Raw genomic sequence first — 15,999 nt, forward strand, 5'->3', positions numbered from 1 at the left:
GGGGCTTGAACTCACAAACCGGGAGATCATGACCTGAGCCGAAGTCAGCCGCTCTGAGCTGCTCAGTCAGCGGACTGAGCCACCCGGTGTCCCTACAATATATTATTAATTTCATTCTTTCTTATTACCTTTTTAAAGTGGCTCCTAGAAAATATGATATTGAATACATAACTCATTATATTTTTACCGGACAGTGCTGCTCTGGTTACTCATGGTTGGCTACCAGTTAGCCATTCAATTATTTTCTTAGATTCTTCCATTTCAGCAGCTTCCTTGCCAGGGGCTGGGGGTCCTTTCCTGTGACCACCCAGAGATTCCACCAGAGGGCGATCTTACTTTTCACTGTTTCAATTTTGGACCTTAGATCTATTTTATGTATGTATATATGTATTTAACTACCTTTGGTCTGTTTTGCTTCAGGCACCATGCTACGCTCTGCGACCACAATTACGGTTCCTGTCATCCCAGCTATTTCAATTTATCAAGAAGTCAACTAATTATGATGTGGAAAGCGAGAAAAATCAAAGCCATTATATTAACGTGCAACATGAATGTTCATATGGTCTTCAACTTTCTGGAGTGATCCTTTCTTAGTAATTAATTAAGTAGTTCTGACCCAGACAATTTCAGGATTTCAAGTGCTCTAGTTCTCTCCCCAGAGTTTCCTGGACAGAGAAGTGACACAAGTGTGTGCTTCCAACATGCCAGGTCCTCGGTGCCTCTTGCTCCAACCTCCTGCTCCGGGCACACTGTACCAGTCATTTTGAGGCTGCTCCCTACCATAGCTGGTCTCTTGCTGGCCATGTTTTCAGGCTCTGAACTTCTGTCATGCTTCTGGAAGCTGCTTGCTTCGCCAAGAACTTATCCCTCCCATTCTCTGACTTCTCTAAATCCCAGAACCCCAACCTCTTATGCCCTGGGAAGAAATTGAAAATTTTAAGCCCAAATCACTCTTCTTTTGTATCTGTAGATAGTTCAAAATATAAAATTAAAACTCATATGTGAAAAAAATTAAATATAGATATAGATATAGATTTCTTTCACCATTGATTATGCTGTTAGGTGTGGGACTCATGGCTTTTATTATGTTGGGGTCATTTCCTTGTACTTCGAGTTTGTTGAGTGTTTTCACCATAAAAGAGTGTCAAAATTTTGTCAAATGCTTTTTTGCATCAATTGAAATGATCATTTGGGTTTTTTCCTCCATTCTGTTAATGTCGTATATAACATTGATTAACTTTTATATGTTGAACCATGGTTGCATACCAAGAATAATTCCTAATTGGAGTGTAATTCTTTTCATATACTGCTGGTTCAGTTTGCTAGTATTTTGATGAGGATTTTTGCATTGATATTCATAAGGGATATTGGTCTTTAGTTTTCTTTTCTTGTAGTGCCTTTGTCTGGCTTTGGTATCAGGACAATAATAGCTTCATTGAATAAGGATGTGTTCCCTCCTTTTCAATTCTTTTTCAGTTCTTTTTTTTTTTAACTTATTTTTACATTTATTTATTTTTGAGAGACAGAGCACAAGTGGGGAGGGGCAGAGAGAGAAGGAGACAGGATCCGAAGCAGGCTCCAGGCTCTGAGCGGTCAGCACAGAGCCCGACGACGCGGGGCTCAAACTCACAAACCGTGAGATCATGACCTGAGCCGAAGTCGGACGCTTAGCCGACTGAGCCACCCAGGCGCCCCGAGTTCTTTTTTTTTTTTTTAATGTTTATTTATTTTTGAGAGAGAGAGACAGAGACAGAGACAGAGTGTGAGTGGGGGAGGGCAGATAGAGAGGGAGACACAGAATCTGAAGTAGGCTCCAAGCTGTCAGCACAGAGCCCGATGCTGGGCTGGAACTCACAAACTGCAAGATCATGACCTGAGCCGAAGTCAGACGCTCAGCCAACTGAGCCACCCAAGCACCCTGCTCCTTTTCAATTCCTTGAGGAAGATTCATATTAGTTCTTTACAATTAAGTGGAATTCACCAGTGAAGAGCAGCTTTCCTTTGTCCAAAGGTTCTTTCTACTGACTTAACCTTACTATAGTTCTACTCAGATTTTCTATTTCTTGTTGATTCGCTTTAGCTAGGTTTTGTGTTCCTAGGTGTTTGTCCATTCCATCCAGGTTATCTAATTTTTAGTCATCCAATTGTTCATGACATTCTCTTTTAATCTTTTTTGTTTCTGTGGAATCAGTAGTAATGGTTTCTTAATCTTTTTGAAGACACAATGTTTGGTTTTATTTATTTTCAGTATATTTGTCTATTCTCTATTTTCTTTATCTCTGACTTAATCTTTATTGTTTCCTTCCATCTGCCAGCTTTGGGTTGTTTGTTCTTCTCTTGCTAGTTCCTAAGGTTGTGAAGTAGGTGATTGGTTTGAAGTCTCCCTTTTTTTTTTTAATTTTTTTTAATGTTTTATTTATTTTTGAGACAGAGACAGAGCATGAGCAGGGGAGGGGCAGAGAGTGAGAGGGAGACACAGAATCCGAAACAGGCTCCAGGCTCTGAGCTGTCAGCACAGAGCCCGACGCGGGGCTTGAACTCACAGACCACGAGATCATGACCTGAGCCAAAGTCGGACGCTCAACCGACTGAGCCACCCAGGGGCCCCTGAAGTCTCCCTTTTTAATGTAAGTGTTTACAGATATAAATTTCCCCCTTACTGCTGTTCTTACATATGTTGCACTGTATGTTGTGTATTAGTTTTTGTTCATCTAAGTATCTCCTAATTTCCCTTGTGATTTCTTCTTTGATCCACTAATTGTTTGCGTGTTTTAGTTAACTTCCACAAATTTGTGACTTTTCCAGTTTGCCTTCTATTGTCTCTAAAAGATATTTTAAATCAATGCGTTACATTTTTTAAAATATTCTGCTGGTATTTAGGTTAAATGCTACCCGGAGGTTGTGATTATTTTCATGGATCAAGGTACATTCCACACTTTTGAAGTCAAGTCTCTCTACAGCAGCACTTGAAAAGTGAAAAGATATGTTGGGGCGCCTGGGTGGCTCAGTCAGTTAAGCAGCTGACTTTAGCTCAGGTCATGATCTCACAGTTTGTTGAGTTCAAGCCCTGCATCAGGCTTTGTGCTAACAGCTCAGAGCCTGGAGTCTGCTTCAGATTCTATGTCTCCCTCTCTCTGTTCCTCCCCCACCCCTCAAAAATAAATAAACATTAAAAAAAAATTTTTTAAAGAAAAGTGAAAAGATATGTTAACTTGCAAGCTAAGAGGCCTTTCTTACACCAGGCTTTAAGAAAGCTTTGCGAAATTTACTTCTGCATTTCCAGCATGCAACACACACACAAAAAACAGAGGTATATTTAAGATATAATACTGGCACAGAAGAGAGAGAAGCTCACTGTGGAAAAGAGTAAGAAATAGGCAAGGCTTCCCGGAGGAGGTGACATGTGAGCCAAGACTGTGCACCAGCACAGCAGGAAGGCAGTCAGAACAGCATCATTCTCCATTTCTCCAACTCTTTCTGTCCTGCTATGCCTCCTTCTGAGGCCTTTTCCCACTAGTGGGATTCTGCTTCTCCCTGGACCCGACAGGAAATATCACCTCCCCCTTCCTCCTCCAGCTGCCAGCAGAATCGATTGCTTTCTCCTTAGTATGACCATTGCTCTCTAAAGATCACTGAATCTCCTTTAGCATTGAGCCACATTTCATATATTTATGTATATGTATGCGTGTTTATTTACTTGACTTTCTTCTGTTCCCTGTGAAGGCCCTATTGTTTAAAGGTAGAAAGAACTTCAGACATCATTGAGTTAAGTCCTCTCCTTTTTATACGTGAGAACACCAAGGCCTAGAAAGGTGGCTAAGGTCACCTAACTCATTATTTTAAAAGATAGTTTTTAAAAATCCAGCCCTGAGGTGAGACTTTGAGAAGGATAGCTAGAACCGTGCACATTAATATAACATGCTGTCAAAAGTTCGAAATAGCCAAGATAAAAACCAATGAATCACTAAAGTAATTAGTAAAAATGTATTGTGCACACACCAAAAATACAGTTTGCAGACCAGGAGCTCTCAGACCAGAGCATGTGAAGAGTCTCGGGGGTATATGGTTATAAAGCAGCTTCTGCCGTGAGAAAGCAGTGACTGTTTATTCTTCACAAATTGGCTACAATATGAGAATTTTCAGGGGTTCCCTCATATCAACCTTGGGACACAGTTCAAGTTTTGCTTATTATTTCCGAAAGCACAAGCCAGAAATGATCCAGGTCAAGTTAGCCTTGCAAAATAAGCTAAATTAAGCTTTGTATGATCAAACTGGTTTGTCAGTTTATAATTTTCAAGGCTGGCCTCCGTTCGGCTTTGATTTCCACAGGCCATCTCTCAATAAATGCAAGACAGACGCTGCGGAAGCTCAAGGAATACAAAGCAGCGCAATCTGGTCGGCACTAGGACCCCGGGGGCGCCGGGTCAGCGCTCTCCGCCGGCGGGAGGTGGCGCAGGTTTGAGGTCGGGCGGGAGCTGGGAGTCAGGGGTGGGGGGAGGCGGGAGGACGGAGAACGGCGGTCCTGACCGCCCTGGTCCGCCCCGGGGGGTCATCGGGTTTTCGGGGAGTGGGGGCCGGGCGCCCGCAGCTCTGCGCCTCTGCTGCTCGCAGCGCACTTCCTGTCGCGGGGACGCCGAGGGCGCCGGCCGTCTCCTGGGGCGCGGCGTCTGGACGGGCAGGTCGTAGCCGGGAGGAGAGGGCGCGCTTCCGCGGGGAACCGGGGAAGGACACGCCGGTGACAGAGCTGGTGCTGCTGAGAGGCCCGGAACGGGGCGAAGCGGGTCCCCGCGCGGACGCGGGCCGAGGGGCGGGGCGTGCAGACCGTGTGTGCAGGAGCGTACGGGCTCCCTCGGGCTGTTGCCGGTGGCGGGAAGGGGGCTTGGGGCTGCGGTTGAGGGACAGGGAGCCAGGTCTGGAACGCGAGGGCAGGGCCAGGAGGGGCTGGGCAGGAGACAAGAGAAAGCGAGGGCCTCGGGCCTCGCAGACCTGCACCTGGCTGGCCGTGGGGGCGAGAGGAACAGAGGAGGCAGGGGGTGCAGGCGTGGCCTGTGGGACTGGCAGGTGCTGACCCGGCCTCCAAGCGCAGCACCGCCTCCAGGCGCAGTAGGAAGAAACGCTGGTGGGGAAAGACCTTTGGGTGTGAGACGCTTGAGGGACGCAGGTAAACAGTTACTATAAAATAGGGTCCGGAGCCGATAAGAAGGCTCTGGCTTTCGTGAGATCATCGAGGAGAGCGGATCCTGGGAGAGGAGAGCAAAGGACTGACCCTCAGAAACCTAGACAGTTGTGATGTTGGCTAACAGACAAAAGCCTGGGAAGGAAACCAGAAAATGAAGAGCAGGTATTAGGAGAGTCGGACAGAGAAGTGTGCCAGAAGCTGAGGTCGAGAGGGTGACTAAACCAATGGGAACAATGACTTGGGAAGATGAAGTGAAGACAGGTTGAAATGTGGGTTGGGAAATCAGGGAGACTTGGGGAGAGCAGGCTGGCTACAGCACCGGGAGCAGGAGCTGAGAAGTAAGGCGGGTGAGTGTGGAGCCTAAGATCTATGGGGGCTGAGATGGCATTTTAGTTGTCTTTGATTTCCCATCGCTGGGCATAGAGTAGCGTTGGGGCTCAATGGTGCTGTTCTTTAAGGAATCAGTATACAGAGAAGAGAGCTGAGCTTCTTTCTGGCAGCTTGTGCAGAGGAAGAGACCAGAGAGAATAGCATTGAGGAGTGGAGGAGTGAGCTGTGAACAAAAACCAGGACTCTTGTCACAGAGACAAAGCAAAGGATGAAGGGTGAGAGAAGGGACTGGTTGTGGGTGTCCCCAGCTTTTGTTTCTTCTTGGGAAAGTGGAAGACAAGGTCATCTGCTAAGAATGAGATGGTGGACAAATCGGGTGGGAATTAAGACAGTGACATCTTTTTTTTTAGTTTTAGTTTTTTGTTTTGTTTTTTTTTTTTTTTAACTTTTGAGAGACAGAGCCCCCTGGGCGAGGGGCAGAGCGAGAGAGAGGGAAACACGGAATCTGAAGCAGGCCCCAGGCTCTGTGCTGTCAGCACAGAGCCCAATGCGGGGCTTGAACTCATTGACGGTAACATCATGACCAGAGCTGAAGTCGGACACTTAACCAACTGAGCCACTCAGGTGCCCCAAAAGAGTGACATCTTTTAAAACTCAAGTTGTTGGGGTGCCTGGGTGGCTCAGTTGGTTAAGCGGCCGACTTTGGCTCGGGTCATGATCTCGGCTCATGACTTTGAGCCCCGCGTCAGGCTCTGTGCTGACAGCTCAGAGCCTGGAGCCTGCTTCTGTTTCTGTGTCTCCCTCTGTCTCTGCCCCTCCCCCATTCGCGCTCTGTCTCTCTCTGCCTTTCAGAAATGAATAAATGTTTAAATAATAATAATAATAATAATAAAATAAATAAATAAATAAAACTCAAGTTGCTGGAGCACCTGGATGGCTCAGTAGGTTGAGCCTCCGACTTCGGCTCGGGTCATGACCTTGCGGTTCGTGAGTTCAAACCCCACATCAGGCTCACTGCTGGCAGCCTGTAGCCTGTCAGCGCAGAGCCCACTTCAGATCCTCTGTCTCCCTCTCCCTGCCCCTCCCCAGCTTGCACGCTCCCAAAAAGGAAATCAATAAATTTTTAAAAAGGCAAGTTGCCGAGTTAATTAGGTGGGAGAAATGCCCAAAGACAAGTAATAGGAATGGTAAATTATTGAGGGCCTCGTACAGACTTTGTAGGGTTGCAGATCTGCTGAATGGCATCATTTTCTCTAGCAATGATCAGCTGCCAGATAGCAGAGAGTGCTGGATGCCAGCCTAAGGAGTTTGGGTTTATCTTCAAAGGGCCCCGAGCCCTGCTCACCAGAATCTCCTAGAAATCTTCCCTAAAGCACAGATTCCCCAGACTCTCTGCCCAGAGACGCAGATTCAGTGGGTGGTGAGGTCTGGAAATCTGTATTTTTAATTAGCTCTCTACTGACTCCCATGTAGCCAATTAAGTGATGGCAGACCCTGAAGATTTTTTTTTTTCAGTTTTATTGAGGTATAATTGACAAATAGGAATTATATATATTTAAGGTGTTCAACTTGATGTTTTGATGTATGTATGCATTGTGAAATGATCGCTACAATCAAGCTAATTAACATATTCATCACCTCAGGTGGTAGCCATTGTCTTTCTGTGTATGCGCACGCACGTGTGTGTGTGTGTGTGTGTGTGTGTGTGTTGAGAACTTGAGATCTACCCTCAACAAATTTCAAGTATGCAATACGGTATTGTTAACTGCAGTCACCATGCTGTACATAAGATCTCCAGAACCTATTCATCTTGGATAACTGAAAATGTATACCCTTTGACCAATATCTCCCCGTTTCCACCTCCCCTTAGCCCCTAATTACCACCATTCTTCTCTCTGCCTCCATGAATTTCACTTAGATCCCACATGTAGTATTTGTCTTTCGGTGTCTGCCTTATTTCACTTAGCATAGTGTTAGCCATATAGCTAATTTAGCATGTGTATTATGCATAATAATATATATATACAATATATGTATTCCTACGTACATTCAATAGATATATGCTCAGAAGTGAGGTTATTAGATCATATGGTAGTTCTATTTTTAATTTTTTGAGGACACTCCGTACTGTTTTCCATAATGGCTGTATCAATTTCCACTTCCACTACCAGTGTACAAGAACTGCCTTTTGTCCACATCCTCGGCAACACGTATCTTTTGCCTTTTGATAATGGCCCTTCTAACAGGTGTGAGATATCTCTTCTCGTTGTGAAGGAGCTTTCCCCCGATGTTTTCTTCTGGGATTTTATGGTTTCAAGCCTATGTTTAAGTCTCTAATACATTTTGAGCTGATTTGCATATATGGTGTGAGACAAGGGCCCAGTTTCATTTTTCTGCATATACGTACCCAATTTTCCCTACAATATCTATTGAAGAGACTCTCCTTTCACCATTGCATGTTTTTGAAACTCCTCTTGAAGACCAATTGACCATAGATGCACTGATTTATTTCTGGGCCCTCTATTCTGTTCCATTTGCCTATATGTCGGTTTTTATACCAGTACCATACTGTTTTTGATTACTTTGTAATATATTTTGACATTAGGGCCTCTCTCCCACGGGGCTGCGGGGGGCCCCTTTTCTCCTCGGCCAGGTCTGGAGGGCAAGATCAGCCCTTGAAGATCATTGTCAGGACTGCCACAAGCTGGCAGCCTTGTTTTCCTGCCTCAGACATCTGTGGTTGCTGGGAGCCCTCACTTGGTCTATACCAGGCATGCCAACCCCATAGCCAGACTAGGGTCTGAAGTGGCAACACTGGTCATGGGGCCTACAGCTCTCCTCAGATAGTGCTAGGTTCTCATGGGCTGAACCTGGCCTGTGTTGCCCCAAAAGTAGCTTGGCCCCTTGTCTGCTCCATAGGCAACACCTAACAAACACCTAAACAGGTAGTGATCTACAACAAAGATCCCTGTGAGGGAGTGGGGCCTCTCACCTCCTGCTCTCCTACTAAACAACCGCTTTGGCCCCAGGGGATATTACTGGGAGAGGAGAGGGTGCCCACAAGTGAGGACTTCTGTTGTAGAAGCAGCATCTGAGGCCACCTAACTCAGAGAGGATCACCATTTTTCCCTATGTGGATTAGCGTGGGTGCCAGCCAGGCCACTCCATCCACCCACTCAGAGCTGTGTCTCCTGCCATAGGGTCCTGTACAGGATTGTGAGAAGCGGGGTGGTGAGGAAGAGCCCTGAGTGAGTGCTGGAGAATAAGGAGCAACACAAGCGTCAGGGCAAGGAGGTCAGACCTGGCACTCAGTACACCAGCCATAAGCACGAGCCCCACTTGTAAGCAGTTACCTCTATCTAATCGGACAGCTCGGGCTCCACACAGTTGCAAGTGGGAAGTTTTGTGTGTTGAAGTGCCTACTTCATCAACTGACAAAATAATGTTTTAGAAAAGTTTTCAAGCTCTAACAGTTTTTCTTCACTAACGAAAGTTCTGAAAACATCTTACTGTGTTCTAAAAGCAATAAGCCACTTTCTGTGGAAAAAAAAATTAGGAAATGTGATGCCTCCAGATTTGTTCTTGCTCAGATTTGTTTTGGCTCTTTCGGGTCTTCTGTGTTTCCTGTGATTAAGATTATTTTTTTTTTTATTTCTATAAAGAATTCCATTGGGATTTTGACAGGAATTGCATTGAATCTGTAAATCACCTTGAGCAGTGTGGACATTTTAACAATATCCTTCCAGTCCATGAGTACTGAGGTCTTTTCATTTATTTGTGTCTATTTGGATTTCCTTCACCAATGTTTTATAATTTTTGGTGTACAAATTTTTCATCTTTTTGGTTAAGTTTATTCCTAGGTATTTTAGTTTTCTTTTGTTGCCATGTGATTGTTTCCTTAATTTTCTTTTCAGATAGTTCTTGTTAGTATATACAAACACCACTGATTTTCATATGTTGATTTTGTGTCCTGGAACTTTACTAGATTTGTTTATTAGTTCTAACAGTTTTGTTGTTGTTTAATCCTTGGAGTTTTCTACATATATAATCATGTCATCTACAAACAAAGATAAATTCAGTTCTTCCTTTCTGTTTTGGATGCCTTTCATTTCTTTTTCTTGTCTAATTGCTCTGGCTAGGATTTCCAGTACTATGTTGAAGAGAAGTGGCAAGAGTGGGCATTGTTTCCTTATACCAGATCTTAAAAGATTTCAGGGGTTCCTCATTGATTATGGGGTAGGTTGTGGGCTTTTAATATATGGCCTTTTTTGTGTTGAGGTAAGTTCCTCTACCTTTATTTTGTTGATAGCGTTTATCCCAAATGGATGTTGTCAAATGCATTTTCTGTGTCTATTCATCTATCATGCGATAATTGTGTTTATCTTTCATTCTTTTTTTAATGTTTATCTTTGAGAGAGAGAGACAGAAAGAGTGTGCATGAGGGAGGGGCAGAGAGAGAGGAAGACACAGAATCTGAAGCAGGCTCCAGGCTCTGAGCTGTCAGCACAGAGCCCAACACGGACTGTGAGATCATGACCTGAGCCAAAGTCGGACGCTTAACCAACTGAGCCACCCAGGCACCCCTCTTTCATTCTGTTAATATGGTGTGTCACATTGATTGATTTGCCAATATTGAACCATCTTTTCATCCCACAGATAAATCCCACTTGCTTATGGTGCATAATCCTTTTAATGTGCTGTTGAATTGGTTTACTAATATTCTATTGAGAATTTTAACATCTGTGTTCATTAGGGATACTGGTCTGTGGTTTTCTTTTCTTGCATTGTCTTCATCTGAATTTGGTATCAGGGTGATGCTGGGCTCATAAGTGGTTTGGAAATGTTCCCTCCTCTATTTTTTGGAAGAGCGTTAGAAGGACTGGTACTAATTCTTCTTTGAGTGTTTGATAAAATTCACCCGTGAAGCCATCTGGTCCCAGGCTTTTCTTTGTTGGGAGGTTTTTAATTATTCCTTCAGTTTTCTAATTTGTTATTGGTCTTTTCAGGCTTTATTTCTTCTGGATTCTATCTTGTTATTATCTAGGAGCTTTTCCATTTCTTCCAGCCTACCCGATTTTTTGGGCATATAATTGTTCATAAAGTTCCCTGTGATCTTGTTTATTTCTATGGCATCCATTTAATGTTTCCTCTTTCACTTCTGATTTTATTTATTTGTCTTTTCTCTTCTTTCTTAGTCTACTAAGAGCTTATCAGTTTTTTTAATCTTTTCAGAAAACCAACTCTCAGTTTTGTTGATACCATCTATTCTTCTGTTCTCTATTTGGTTTGTTTCTGCTCTAATCTTTCTTTCTTTTTTTCTGCTAACTTGGAGTTTAGTTTGTTTTTTTCTAGTTCCTTGAGGTGTAAACTTAGGTTGTTTACTTGAGATCTTCTCCTTTTTTTCTTTTTTCTTTTTCTTTTTTTCACTAAAAATTTCCTTCTTAGTACTACTTTTGCTGCATCCCATAAGTTTTAGTATGTTGTGTTTTTATTTTCCTTTTCTCAAGATATTTTTTTTAAATTCCCTTTGGCCAACTGTTGAAGAATATGGTCTTTAATTTCCACATATTTGTGAATGTTCCCATTTTCTCACTGTTACTGAGTTCTAATTTCATTCCATCATGATTGCAAAAGATACTTGATATGATTTTGATCTTCTTAAATCTGTTAAAACTTATTTTTTGACCTAATATGTGGTTTATCCTGGAGAATGTTTTGTGTATGCTTGAGAAGAATATATATTCTTATGCTGTTGGGTGGAAAATACTGTGTGTATGTTTTAAGTCCATTTATTCTATAGTGTTGTTTAACTCCACTGTTTATTTATTGATTTTCTGTCTGGAAGTTCCACCCATTGAAAATGTATTGAAGTCTCCTACTATTATTGTATTGCCATCAATTTCTCCTTTCAGATCTGTCAGTATTTGTTATATATACTTAGGTGCTCTGATGTTGGGTGCATTTATATTCACATATCTTCCTATTGAACTGGCCCTTTTATCTTTTTTTTTTTTTAATTTTTTTTTAATGTTTATTTATTTTTGGGACAGAGAGAGACAGAGCATGAATGGGGCAGGGGCAGAGAGAGAGGGAGACACAGGATCGGAAGCAGGCTCCAGGCTCTGAGCCATCAGCCCAGAGCCCGACGTGGGGCTCGAACTCACGGACCGCGAGATCGTGACCTGAGCTGAAGTCGGACGCTTAACCGATTGAGCCACCCAGGCGCCCCCTGGCCCTTTTATCTTAATGTAATGACCTTCTTTGTCTCTAAAGACAGTTTTTAACTTAAAGTCTATTTTGTCTGATATATTTATGGCCATCCTTATTTTCTTTTGGTTATTATTTGCACAGAATATCTTCTTTTCATTCCTTCATTTCAGCTTATGTGTGTCTTTAAATCTAGAGTAAGTTTTTTATAGACAGTATATAGTTGGATCTTGGATTTTTTATGTCTGTCTTTTCATTGGGGACTTAAGTGATTTGCATTTACAGTAACTTTTGATTGGGAAGGATTTTTTTTTTTTTTTTTTTTTGAGAGAGAGACAGCACATGTGGGGGAGTGCAAGAGAGAGAATACCAACTGCAGCAGAGAGAGAGGGTAAGAGAGAGAATACCAAGTGCAGGGCTCAAACCCACTAACTGTGAGATCATGACGTGAACCAAAACTAAGAGTCCGATGCTTAACTGACTGAGCCACCCAGGCACCCCAGGAAGGATTTAAATATTGCCATTTTGTTAACTGTTTTCTCTTCATCTTATAGTTCTTTGTTCCTCTTTTTCTTTGTCTTTTGTGTTCATTTTTTTAATATACTATTGATTGGTTTTAATTCTTTTCTCTTTTGTGTGGCTTCTGTAGGTATTCTCTTTGTAGTTACAATGGGCTTATACAAAATATCTTCTAGTTATAACACTCTGTTTTAAGCTGTTTTAAGGTGACAACTCATCTTCACTTGCATACAAGTACTCTACACTTTTACCTCTCCCCTTACCTCCACATTAGATGTTATTGATGTCACAATTTACATCTATTTATGTTTTATATCCATTTTAGTTATAGTTATGTACAATGCTTTTGATTGTAGTTATATGATTTTAGTTATAGTTATGTACAATGCTTTTGTCTCTTAACTTTTATACTAGAATTAAAAGTGATTTGCTCACCACTGTTACATATTTACCAATGTTACACCTTTACCAATGTGTTTCATACTTTATTAAGTTATCATTTTGCTGTTAGCATCCTTTCATTTCACCTCCTTCTAACATTTTTTATAAGGCAGATCTAGTGATGAACTCCTTCAGCATTTGTTTATCTGAGAAAGTCTTTATCTTCCCTAAGTTTTTGAAGGACAGTTTTTCTGGATTTGGCATTCTTGGTTGGCAGGGTTTGTTTTCTTTCAGCACTTTAAATATCTCATCCCACTCTTTTTGGCCTGCAATGTTTCTTCTGAAAAACCTACTGATAATTTCATTGAAGTCACTTTTTTCCTGCTGCTTTCCAAATTCTCTCTTTGTATTTGACTTGGATAATTTAATTATAATGGGCCTCAGTGTGGGTTTCTTTGGGTTCATCTTTAATATTCTTTAGGCTTCTTGGATCTGAATGCCTATTTCCTTCCCCAGATTGAAATTTTCAGCAATTATTTCTTTGAATAAACTTTCTGCCTCTCTCTTTCTCTCCCTCTCTCTCTCTCTCCCTTTCTCCCTTTCCTCTTCTTCTTCTTCTTCTTCTTCTTCTTCTTCTTCTTCTTCTGTCTTCATCTTCATCTTTGTCTTCTCCTCCTCCTCCTCCTCTTCCTTCTCCTCCTCCTCCTCTCTCCTCCTCCTCTCCCCTCCTCCTCTTCCTCCATCTTATTCCTCTGGGATTTCCATAATGTGTGTATTGGTACATTTGATGACGTCTAAAGTCCCTTAAGCTATCTTCACTCTTTTCATTACTTTTTCTTTTGACTCCTCTGACTAGATGATTTCCACTGACCTATTTTCAAGTTCATTGATCCTTTATTCTACTTGATCTAGTCTCCTATTGAAAACCACTATTGAATTTTTCACTTCAGTTATTGTATTCTTTAGCTCTATGATTTGTATTTGGTACTTACCATTTTTTCTTTGCTGAAATTCTCACTTTGTTCATGCATTGCTCTCAACTTCAGTGAGCATCTTAATGACCAGGAAGGTCATTTGATTTTCTCCTTTTATTTTAATGTAATGAGGATCTTGAAAACCAGGTAATACTCCTGCTTTGTAGGAAGTGGGTTGCAGAAAGTCCTTTCATTGCATTGTGACTCTGAGGTACCTACTGGGAAAAGGGTCTTCAATTTCATCCCTTCAGTGAGTGTGGAAAATGAGTGTGACTTTGTTCCATTGATGAAGGAAGCCCAGAAAAATCTTATTTTTCATCAGGCTAAGACCCTATCTGTCGCCAAATTTTTCTTTCCTGATACTTAGAGGAAGAGAGATCAGCAACCTGAGATAACTTTTCTTCTTACCTCCATAGGATTCCTGATCTGACCCAAAGACCTGTATGCCCTGGAACAAGTATTTTTCTAAGTTTCCTCAGTCCCAGAGGCTGGTTCTTGGACAGACCTCAGCTTCCCAAGAGGATGAAACTAGTTTCTACAGTTGTTCTCTTTAATTCCATGCACACTTTCTCTCAGGGGGGCCCTATCCAAGTTCCCTTTTTATAGTTCCATAGGTAATAAAAAGCCAGTGTTATTGTCTGTTTTCTCTTAAGAATATGCGCACCAAATCATCTCTGCCATTGCTTTTTTTGAGGATATTGGTAAGCAGTAGGAGTTAATGAAGAAGTTCATTATTGTGTATACATAAGGCAAGAAGGAAAACATGGAAAGGGGATATCCTAACTATTGGGAAAGGCGACAAATTGGACATGGACCACCTCTGAATTCACACTCTATCTTTGCACTGTCCCATATTTATGTTTTCTACCTTCATCCCTGTAGATCTGAGACCATCCTTAGTTATTCAAGGGTGAGCCCACAGTGAATTTTGTGTTATACAACCTATACTCATGCAGCACTGATTCAACATGATTGCCAAAAGCATATTTTACCATTACCATTCAGAAATCAAATTAAAATCAGAATTTTAAATTAGAAATATAATGTAATAAACTTAAGCCCTTTTCTTTGCATACCGTGATAAATAGTCCTTGACCAAACAAGGCTTAGCCTCTTTAATGCAACAACCTATCAAAGATACAGATTTATCCTTTAAATAAGTCTGTAATCATCAGATCGCCTAGGCCTCCTGTCCTAGTAATTCACGCGTGTTAAAATGCTGAAACCAATAGACGCAGTTCTCTTTTTTAAACATAGACCTCCTTTTACAATCCAAAATGATTATGGGTTTTCTGTTTCATATGAAATTATCCTGAAGGTCAAGATAGGGTCTAAGTGTTCCTTCTTGCCTCAAATATGGAGTATTACCTCCTGAGGCACATACTGAGCTCTCAGAAGATCTCGGACACACCAAGGTGGAACCTCCTCTCTCCCTGGCTCCTTACAAGGGTCTCCGGCATCTTGTTAGCCCCCAGGCCCCTGCCCCCTCTCAGTTCCCACTGCCTGTTCCTCTCACGCTGCTCCCTTCCCATTATGCCCTGCATGGGACCAGCTTCTCCCATTTCTAAGAGAGGTGGAGGCTGAAAGTGCAGACCTGCGTGTTACTGACCCCGGAGTGCTTGCTGGGGTCTGTAGAAAGGATGGGATCATTCAGTGAGGAAGCCCAGGAAGACGGCCCCGGGCATGGTGAACCAACCGCGACTCCTATAACCCGTTATGTGAGTGCATTGCTTCGTTTAATCCTCATAACTCAGGGATAAGGACACGGTTTTTCTTTTCCTTATCTACTCCAGGTGTATCTGCAGTGGCCACTGTGATCCAGACAGCAAGGAGAAAATGAGGCAGCGCAGGGCAGGGCAGGGCAGAGCGGAGCTCTGAATCCAGGTCTTATTTCCCTATCTGGTGGAGGGAGAGGAGGCAGAAGTGAAATAAATGGCTCAATGGGGCTCAGCCGACCAGAAAACACCAGCAGGGACATCCCGGTGTCTGGGACAGAGGCTAGAACTGACATGCCCCAGAAAGTCCCAACCTGTGTGGGGTTCAGGGATAAGAGGAAGAAAACCAAAATGGAGACATCATAATCACTTTCCTGGGATCAATGGAAATATCTTTGAAATTGATCCTTGAGCATTTTTTATTTGTAGTGACTTCTGTGAATGGATAATTTTCTTCATAATTTCGTGTTGATTTTTTGTATCATATAGGAATTCACTGATTGTTATTAAGTAATGATATATTTTACCCTTTCATTCCTTTGATATTTTTGGAAGTCTGATAATAATTTGATGGTTCCAGATATGTAATCAGAATGCAAAAATATTAATTATTTTACTCCTAATTATTACTATTTTTATTTCTTCTTGAAATTTTTATCTTCTTTATATGAGATTTCTCTGATACTTTACCACT

At 42.1% G+C, this 15,999-nt stretch overlaps 1 long non-coding RNA gene and 1 other non-coding gene across 2 annotated transcripts; both read left to right on the plus strand.

Moving 5' to 3' along the window:
* The first annotated feature begins 4,560 nt into the window (after nt 1–4,560).
* On the plus strand, nt 4,561–15,928 carry LOC121029267 (uncharacterized). The gene is made up of 2 exons (XR_005789656.1): nt 4,561–5,784; nt 15,384–15,928. It is a non-coding gene; the product is annotated as an uncharacterized LOC121029267 (long non-coding RNA).
* Nucleotides 8,115–8,245, plus strand: LOC121030137 (small Cajal body-specific RNA 20). The gene has a single exon (XR_005790080.1).
* Nucleotides 15,929–15,999: the final 71 nt, after the last annotated feature.

This window comes from Herpailurus yagouaroundi, unplaced genomic scaffold, assembly GCF_014898765.1.
Source record: "Herpailurus yagouaroundi ecotype Mexico unplaced genomic scaffold, PumYag 139, whole genome shotgun sequence".
Classification (NCBI taxonomy): domain Eukaryota; kingdom Metazoa; phylum Chordata; class Mammalia; order Carnivora; family Felidae; genus Herpailurus; species Herpailurus yagouaroundi.